The following is a 9,142-nucleotide window of genomic DNA, read 5'->3' as shown; positions in this document are numbered from 1 at the left end:
CTAATCTGAAGCAGGATCCAGGAGCTTTTTCTGGGTCTCCCACGTGGGTGCTGCATCCCAGGACTTAGGCCACCTGCTTTCCCAGGCCACAAGCAGGGAGCTGGATCAGAAGTGGAGCAGCCAGAAACTGTTGCCCATAAGGGATGCCTGTGCTTGACTGTGGAGGATTAACTGGTTGAGCCCTCACAGTTTCCTGGGGTTTTTCCAGAAGGAGGGGCCAGGGGCAGCAGGACTTGTCCTGTTTCCTGTGGCTTCACATTCCTGTGCAGCCCGCAGCCCAGAAACCTGGCTTTTCCTGCCCTTACCCAGCCTCTTGACTGAGTTCAAGGTGCTGACCTCGTGCCCTCCATTCCCTGTACCCCTCCCCTTCCCTTGCCATCTGGGACCTTCTAGACCTGGCGGCTCCAGGCTCTGGCTCCATGCCCCTGGGCCCCTGTTTCCTGCCAGTCAGAGGTCAACAGCAGACCTCCCCCAGGGTCCTCTAACCCACAGCGTGGAAGACAATGAGACAGGTGCATGGCGGCTCACACCCTGCCCATTGTATGTGGGGTGACTCCTCCAGAACAGCTTACGCTCTCTAGGGCTCTCACCAGGAAGGGCAGCCTGCATGTGCGTCACATCCATGTCATGGCGCCACGCAGGGTCAGGTAGAGACAGCCTTTTCCGGTGTCTGACAGCCTCTTCCTGTCACCAGGCAAGAGGCAACCTTCCTGCCTGAGGAAGTTCAGTGCAGCTCTGCCCGCCTGGAGTCAGGAGGGAGGGTGAGCTCTGCACCCCAGGATCTCCATGCTCCCCTGCAGCCCCCTTCCCCGCCTCCCTGCAGGTCCTCTGCTCTCCCTCTTCCTGCCCTACTGGCCTGCTGGGGGAAACCCCACCCCTGATGTTTATTGCAGTTGAAAGTGAGCAACTGGGAAGTTCTGAGAAAATCCTGCCTGGAAGAGTTGGTGGCTTACAAGTTAAGCCACTGTGTGTGAGGGGCGGCACCCAGAGAGATGCCGGTTCACGTCCGGGTTGCTCCACTTCTGATCCAGCTGCTTGACTATTATCCTTGGAGAAGTAGCAGAGGGTGGCCCAAGTGACTGGGGCCCTGTCACTCACATGGGGGACTCAGATGGAATTCCAGGCTCCTGGTTTCAGGCTGGCCTGTCTAGGGAGTGAACCAGCAGATGAAAAATTTCTTGGTTTCCTCTTGCTTTGTGTAACTCTGCCTGTGTGTTAGGATCTGTCTAGTGGGGAGGGGCCCCTTGGCCAAGCACATGCCGTACATGTGAGCAGCTGCCCAGGCGCTCCCTCCTCCAGGCTGCCCTCAAGGATGTCCTGCTCTCCTCCTCTGTGTCTGTTTTTGTTTGTTTTTACATGCCTGTCCTCCACACCCACTGCCAAGCCCTCCAGAGTAGCAGGCACAAATTTCTTCTCTTGGGACCCTTGTGAGTATACCCCTCCAGGGCCCATGGAAGGAGGGAGATTTGGTCTGGGGTAATCAGGGCAGGCTTCAGGTTAGAGGCGAACCCTGGGTATCATTGGGAAGAGCTGTTGGGCGGTCTGTGCGGGGGATCTCATCAAGCATCCTGTATACATGCAGGGTGTGGGTCAGGTGGGTGGGGTCTGGCCCCAGCTCCCTGTTCTAGGAGGACCATGAGCAAACACATTCCCTCTCTGGACTCCGATCTTGGCCACAAAGGGTGCTTTCCAGGGCAGAGAGTCCCCTGGCTGTTCAGAGTGGGCCCCTCTCTTGGGACAGTCCCCCATGATCTAGGCTGGTCTTGGCAGGCTCTGAGAGCATGGTCCTGGGGACACACAGGACGTGGACACAGGACACCCACAGTCCCACAGTGCATTGCTGGTGGGTGAGGAGGGAGTCCACCTGCAAATCCAGGGAAGATTTTCTAGAATAAATAGATGATGCTGTTTCAAAAAGTTCTTGGTAACAGAATTCGAAGATGTTTATCGAGGGGCATGAATCAGTTGACGTTCTATATATGTGGGTGTAGGGGCTGAATGGCCTGGGGAGACAGACTTGGAAGAAATCACCTCCTGTGGCCAGACACAGCTGGAGTTCCAGGGGACCCAGGCCTTACTCTGGCAGGTGGCAAGGGCCAGGACACCAAATGCTGTTGGCACATGCTCAGGCATGCCTCGGGCCCAGCAAGGATGTAGCAGGGCAGGAGACAGTGGCCACTCCTGCCATCAAGCATCCCACATGCCTTCATTGCCCCCCTAAGGTCCTACAATGCTCCCATTGTCCATGGCACTGCCACACTGCCATCCCGTGGGAGCACCCCAGAGCCAAGGGTGTGGCAGGGCCTGAGGCCTGCAGCACAGTCTGGGTGGGAAAGCATAGCAGTCAGACCCACGGGACACAGAGAGGGGACCCAGAAGATTCCTAGAATCTGACACCACAGACACTTGGGAAAGGGTTGCCCCTAGGATCCATGGGATGTGTGTGCAGGTGCAGTGCTGCCTACCCACATCATGTTGTCCTGGTTTCATCGTATAAGTCACCAGTGCTCTGACCCCCGCTTAACACACTTCTCCCCTTCCCAGCTGGGACTGGGTGGGCCAACTTTCTCTTCTTGCTTGGAGCTTGATTCCATTGTAAAGGGAGAATGATATCAATTAAGATATAAACAAGGTTGTATTGATGAGAAAGTTAAAACAGCAGGTTTTTTTTGTTTGTTTTTTAAAGATTTATTTACTTTATTACAAAGTCAGATATACAGAGAGGAGGAGAGACAGAGAGGAAGATCTTCCATCCGATGATTCACTCCCCAAGTGAGCCACAACGGCCGGTGCGCGCCGATCCAAAGCTGGGAACCAGGAACCTCTTCCGGGTCTCCCACGCGGGTGCAGCGTCCCAAAGCATTGGGCCGTTCCTCTACTGCTTTCCCAGGCCACAAGCAGGGAGCTGGATGGGAAGTGGAGCTGCCGGGATTAGAACCGGCGTCCATATGGGATCCCGGGGCTTTCAAGGCGAGGACTTTTAGCCGCTAGGCCACGCCGCCGGGCCAGTTTTATTTTTTTGTTTGTTTGTTTAAAACAGCAGTTTTAAAAAATTGTTTTTGGCCTGTGAGCTTGGGCTGTGGGACTGAGAGGTGACCAAAACCACATAATGTCAGTTATCTGTTCATTGGTCCATGCCAAGTGGATTTTGGGGAAGGTGATTGGAACCACAGTGCAAAAAAACAGCTCAAATTAGGGCTTGTGCTGCGTCCCTATTTATTAAAGTACTTCAATAAGAGAAAGGCCTACTTTGCCCATGATAACCCTTCAGCAGTGCGCAGTGAGGGATACTGTGCTTCTCAAAGCTTTACCTGTCCCATGGACGAAGCATGTGAAACATGAACTGGCTGAGATCACTTTCAAAGTTGGAAGAGAGACAGATCCAGTGACAGGGAAGCCCTGTACGGGCACCACCTACCTGCAGTGTGGAAACCACCCACTTAACACAAAGCCTGGAAGAACTGCAGGTCTCAACAGCTTGAAGGAGGACTGGAAGGAGGAGCCAAAGGGAAAGACTGACCCATTGACTTTGTGGAAATGAAATTTGCCTTTCCTCATGGACTGCCCAGTGTCACCTGTAGTATTTAGGAAATAGCTAAAAGTAAATGAGGTAAAGGTCTTGCTTGAGATTGTTTTTTAAGAGCCTATGATCATGTTTCAAATAGTTTTTTTTTTTGAAGATTTGTTTATTTTTATTGCAAAGTCAGATATACAGAGAGGAGAGGCAGAGCAAGATCTTCCATCCACTGGTTCACTCCCTAAGTAACTGCAATGGCCAGTGCTGCGCCAATCCGAAGCCAGGAGCCAGGAGCTTGTTCCAGGTCTTTCACACGGGTGCAGGGTCCCAAGCATTTGGACCATCTTCAACTGCTTTCCCAGGCCACAAGCAGGGAGCTGGATGGGAAGTGGAGCAGCTGGGACACAAACTGGTGCCCACATGGGATCTGTGTGCAAGGCAAGGAATTTAGCCACTAAGCTACCACGCCGGGCCCAAATACTTTTTAAGTAAACATGCTTTTATCTTATACTAAGTGTACTTACCAACCTATTGGATTGTTTTAGAAAATGTCCTATTTTTTTATTGTTCATGGGAATCTTGGGCTTTGACGACTTCCATTTGGGAGAATTCCATTAGATATAAATGAGACCACATTTTTTGATGATAGATACTAACATAATTTTTAATGTATTTATTTTATTGTGTTGTTATATAGTTCCATAGGCTCTGGGATTTCTCTTCCGTCTTCTAGAACCTCTCCCAACCTCACTGATTTCTCTAGAATTGTTGCAGTAGTACAGTCCTTCATAAACAGTCACAGGTCCATCATTTTGCAATTTGGGTGTGTCCGGATATTGTAGGTATGGATGATGGTAGAGCATCTGGAATCCTATTGTCAGGATGGATTTGACGGTTTTATTGGGGGCCATCTTTGATTTGGAGGGGTAGATAAGCACTGCATTGTGTCTGCACATCTGGATATGATGGCCTCTATTGCACAGTTGCTATACATCACCTTGGATGAGGAGCCACAGAACAAAATCAGCAACAGGAAGAAAAATAGAATACTTTTTTTTTTTAAATTTTAAAATACATTTTTGGGTCCGGCATCATGGCCTAGCAGTTAAAGTCCTTGCCTTGAACACGCCGGGATCCCACATGGGCGCCAGTTCTAACCCCAGCAGCTCCACTTCCCATCCAGCTCCCTGCTTGTGGCCTGGGAAAGCAGTGGAGGACGGCCCAAAGCCTTGGGTTCCTGCACCCGCATAGGAGACCTGGAAGAGCTCCTGGCTCCTGGCTTGGGATCAGCGACTCCAGCCATTGTGCTCACTTGGGGAGTGAATCATTGGACGGAAGATCTTCCTCTCTGTCTCTCCTCTTCTGTGTATATCTAACTTGGTGATAAAAATAAAATAAATCTTTAAAAAAAAAGAATACATTTTTTAAAAATTATTTTTTCCTGTAAGATGAACAATTCCAAAGGGAAATAATCAGTCTGCCTGTGGATACTTTCAGATTTTTTTTCCTAATAAAAATGTTGACATATAGAAAAAATAATTATTTTTATATTTATTTTATTGTTTTTAAAGATTTACTTTTATTTTTATTACAAAGTCAGATATACAGAGAGGAGGAGAGACAGAGAGGAAGACCCTCCATCTGACGATCCACTCCCCAACTGAGCCGCAACGGCCGGTGCGTGCCGATCTGAAGCCGAAACCAGGAACCTCTTCCGGGTCTCCCATGCGGGTGCAGGGTCCCAATGCATTGGGCCGTCCTCGACTGCTTTCCCAGGCCACAAGCAGGGAGCTGGATGGGAAGTGGAGCTGCCGGGACCAGAACCGGCGCCCATATGGGATCTTGGCACGTCAAGGCGAGGACTCCAGCCGCTAAGCCATGCCGCCGGGCCCTATTTTTATATTTATTTTAAAGATCTATTTTATTTTTTATTGGAAAAGGAGAGTTACAGAGAGAAGAGACAGAGAGAAACACCTTCCATCCACTGGTTCTCTCCCCAAATGGTCTCAAGTGCCAGAGCTGAAGCCCAGAGCCTGGAGCCTCCTCCAGATCTCCCACATGGATGCAGGGTCCCAAGGCTTTGGGCCGTCCTCGACTGCTTTCCCAGGCCACAAGCAAGGAGTTGGATGGGAAGTGGAACAACCAGGACATGAATTGGTGGCCATATGGGTTCCCAGCATGTGCAAGACGAGGACTTTAGCCATTAGGCTTCTACGTGCTTGGCCCCTGTAATACATTTTTAAAAGACCCATATAGGGGGCCAGCACCCACGAATCGGCTGTCCACCTGCAAGCATCAACATCCCATATGGGTGCAAGTTTGTGTCCCGGCTGTTCCACTTCCCATCTAGCTCCCTGCTTTGTGGCCTGGGAGAGCAAAAAAGGATAACCCAAAGTTTTGGGACCCTGTACCTGTGTGGGAGACGTGGAGGAGGCTCCTGGCTCCTGGCTTCAGACTGACTCAGCTGCAGCCTTTGCAGCCATTTGGGGAGTGAGTCAGTGGACAGAAGATCTTTGTGTATCTCCTCTCGATAAACGTGATCTGCCTTTAAACTTCAAAAATATACATATATAGTTAAAATAGATGTATGTATTTGAAAGGCAAAGAAAGCATTACAAATGTGGGGAGAGACCTTCCACCTGCTGGTTCACTGCCCGGATAGCTGTAACAGCCAGAGTTGGGCCAGGCTGGAGCCGGGCACAAGGAACACCATCTGGGTCTTCCATGTAGGTGACACAGACCCAAAACTAGGACCATCATCTGCTGTCTTTCCAGGCAGATTAACAGGGAGCTGGAGTGAAAACATAGCATCCAGTACTAACTGGCTCTCTTTCTCCTTAAGAGTCTTTATTTCAGGGGTCAGCACAGTCCTGCTTCAGGCTAATCCTCTAACCTGTGGCACCGGCACCCCAGCATCCCATATGGGTGTTGATTCATGTCCCCTGGACACTCTCCTTTGTATCCAGCTCTCTACTAATGACCTGGGGATACAACAAAGGATGGCTCAGTGCTTTGGGCCTGGGTACCAATGTGGAAGACCTGGAAGAAGCTCTTGGCCTCTGGCTTTGGACCAGCCCAGCTCTGGCCATTTAAGGCTCTTTGGGGAGTGAACCAGTGGATGGAAGATCTCTCTCCCTGTCTCTCCTTCTCTCTGTCACTCTTTCAATTAAGAAGAATAAATCCTTCTTTAAAAGAAAAAAGCTTTATTTATTTGAATGGCACTTTGATAGAGAGAGAACGATCTTCATTCTGCTTATTCACACTCCCAGTGACTAAAACAGCTAGGGCTGGGCCAAGAAAAGGCCAGGAGCCAGGAACTGCATCCAGTTCCCCCACGGGGATGGTAGGGATCCAAATCCATGGCTCACGATCTGCAGCCTGCATTAGTAGGTGCATTAGTAGGGAGCTAGATGGAAAGTGGATCAGCTGGGACGCAACTGGCCCTTGGATGGCACATGGCAGCATCACAAGCAGCAGCTTAACTCCCTGAGCCACAATGTCAGCCCCGCTTTTTAAATCCATGACAAGCAAGGGGGTAACCAGGGATTCGAGTTGTTCAGTTCCAATCCTGAGAGACCAGGGCTGACCTGCCCCACCTTTAGCTGCTGGCTTCACCTTACAGCTGGCCCCAGGGATCCATGGTCTCTCCTCATCACCCACCGCCTGGAGACGGAGGCGAGGCCAAGATAATCACCCTTTTACAGGGTGGGAAATTGGGGTTCACAGGGCTGAGCTCACTGGTCTGTGGTCACACAGGTGTGCCCTGACAGGTCCTTACTGCAAAGGGAGGGGAGCTGACTCAGATTGTGGCCGCAGGAAGCCCGCAGGACGTTCATGGGGGCCAGGAGCCAGTCTGGGTAAACTATTATTACGGCAGTGGGAGGAGTAGAAGTTGGGCCGGCAGCTGCCTGGGGACCAAGGGGCCTGAAGCCTATCTGAGCAAACGATTGGAGTCATTTCTGAGGCTTTTTTTGTTTTTGTTTTTTTACTGTACTTTTCATGGTTCCTGATTGACTTTATTATCTTTTAAAAATATTAATTTTTATTGCAAAGGCATCAGATATGGAGAGAAGGAGACACAGAGAGAAAGATCTTTTGTTCACCTGTTCACTCCCCAAATGTCTGCCAGGGTCAGAGCTAAGCTGATCTAAAGCCAGGATCCAGGAGCTTCTTCCAGGTCTCCCGCACAGGTGCAGGTTCCCAAGGAGTTGAACCATCCTCTGCTGCTTCCCCATGCATCAGCAGGGAGGTGACTGGGAAACAGTAGCTGGGACACAAATCGGCGCCCATATGGGACCTCAACACTTGCAGCAAATAGGATGAGCCAATTGACACATTGTGCTGGGCCCAACTTTATTTTTTATTTTAGTATTTAATATAAAGGTAAGGGGTTTACAGACCCATGTGGGCCTCTGGTTAGGATAGAGACGGTCAGGTGGGGAGGGAAGGTGGCTGAGGTGTGTGTTTCAGTTTTCCCTCCTATGTCCATAGCGGAGCAGGGGGGTTCTGGGGAGGGTGGAGAAAGCTAGTACTGCTCCTTGCTGTCACACTGTATCAGTGCTACCTGCCTGGGACTGAGAAGTTCTTTTGATGTCCCCTTTGAGACTCAGATGTGGGGAAGAATGTTCTGGGTGTTACTTGCATGGTCTTGATTGTTCTAAGATGTCAGCTGTTTTTACATCAGAGGTGAGAAATTTGTTTCTAAGGCCTATTGGCCATTCTTGGCACGCCCACAAATGCCTATGTTTATTTATTTAATTTTAAAGATTTATTTATTTTTCTTGCTACGTCAGATATACAGAGAGGAGGAGAGACAGAGAAGAAGATCTTCCATCCGATGATTCACTTCCCAAGTGACCGCAATGCACCAGTCTGAAGCCAGGAGCCCAGATCCTCTTCAGGTCTCTCACGCAGGTGCAGGGTCCCAAGACCTTGGGCCGTCCTCGACTGCTTTCCCAGGCCACAAGCAGGGAGCTGGATGGGAAGTGGGGCTGCCATGATTAGAACTGGCACCCATATGGAATCCTGGCACGTTCAAGGCGAGGACTTTAGCCGCTAAGCCATGCCGCCGGGCCCCAGACCCTATTTATTTAAGATCTACTTACTTATTTGAAAGAGTAGCAGAGAGAGGAAATAGAGAAAGTGTTCCATTGGTCAATTCCACCCAAATGGCCACAAAGGCTAGGGCCAGGCACTTTGTCCAGGTCTCCCCACGTGAGTGCAGGACCCCAAGCACTTAGGTGATCCTCTGCTGCCCTCTCGGGCACATTAATGGGAAACTAGATCACAACTGGAGTGGTTGGAACATGAACGGGCACACATATGTGATGCCAACATCAATACATAATAGTGCCCAAGGTTTTTATTTTTAAATGTTTCTTCCTTTGGAAAGTCGATTGAGAGAGGGGTGAGGTAGGAAGCAGAGATCTCCCATCTGCTGGTCCATTGGCCCAAGTTCTGAAGCCAGGAGCCAGGAACTCCATCCGGGTCTCCCACGTGAATGTTGAGGGCTTTCATAACTGGGTTTTCCTCAGCCATCTCACAGGCCCAGCTTTGGGAAACTGGATCAGGAGCCAAGTGCCTGGATTCAAGCTGCCATTCCAGGGTGTCACCCAGGGCACCATA

General features: G+C 50.3%; 1 pseudogene; it reads left to right on the top strand.

Annotated features, from left to right (window-relative positions):
* The first annotated feature begins 3,109 nt into the window (after window positions 1–3,109).
* On the top strand, window positions 3,110–3,482 carry LOC101528161 (small ribosomal subunit protein uS17m-like; annotated as a pseudogene).
* Window positions 3,483–9,142: the final 5,660 nt, after the last annotated feature.

The sequence above is a fragment of the Ochotona princeps genome, chromosome 15 (assembly GCF_030435755.1).
Source record: "Ochotona princeps isolate mOchPri1 chromosome 15, mOchPri1.hap1, whole genome shotgun sequence".
NCBI classification, from domain to species: Eukaryota; Metazoa; Chordata; class Mammalia; order Lagomorpha; family Ochotonidae; genus Ochotona; species Ochotona princeps.
The sequence above is the reverse complement of the archived record's forward strand: the minus strand, read 5'-3'. Positions and strand labels throughout refer to the sequence as shown.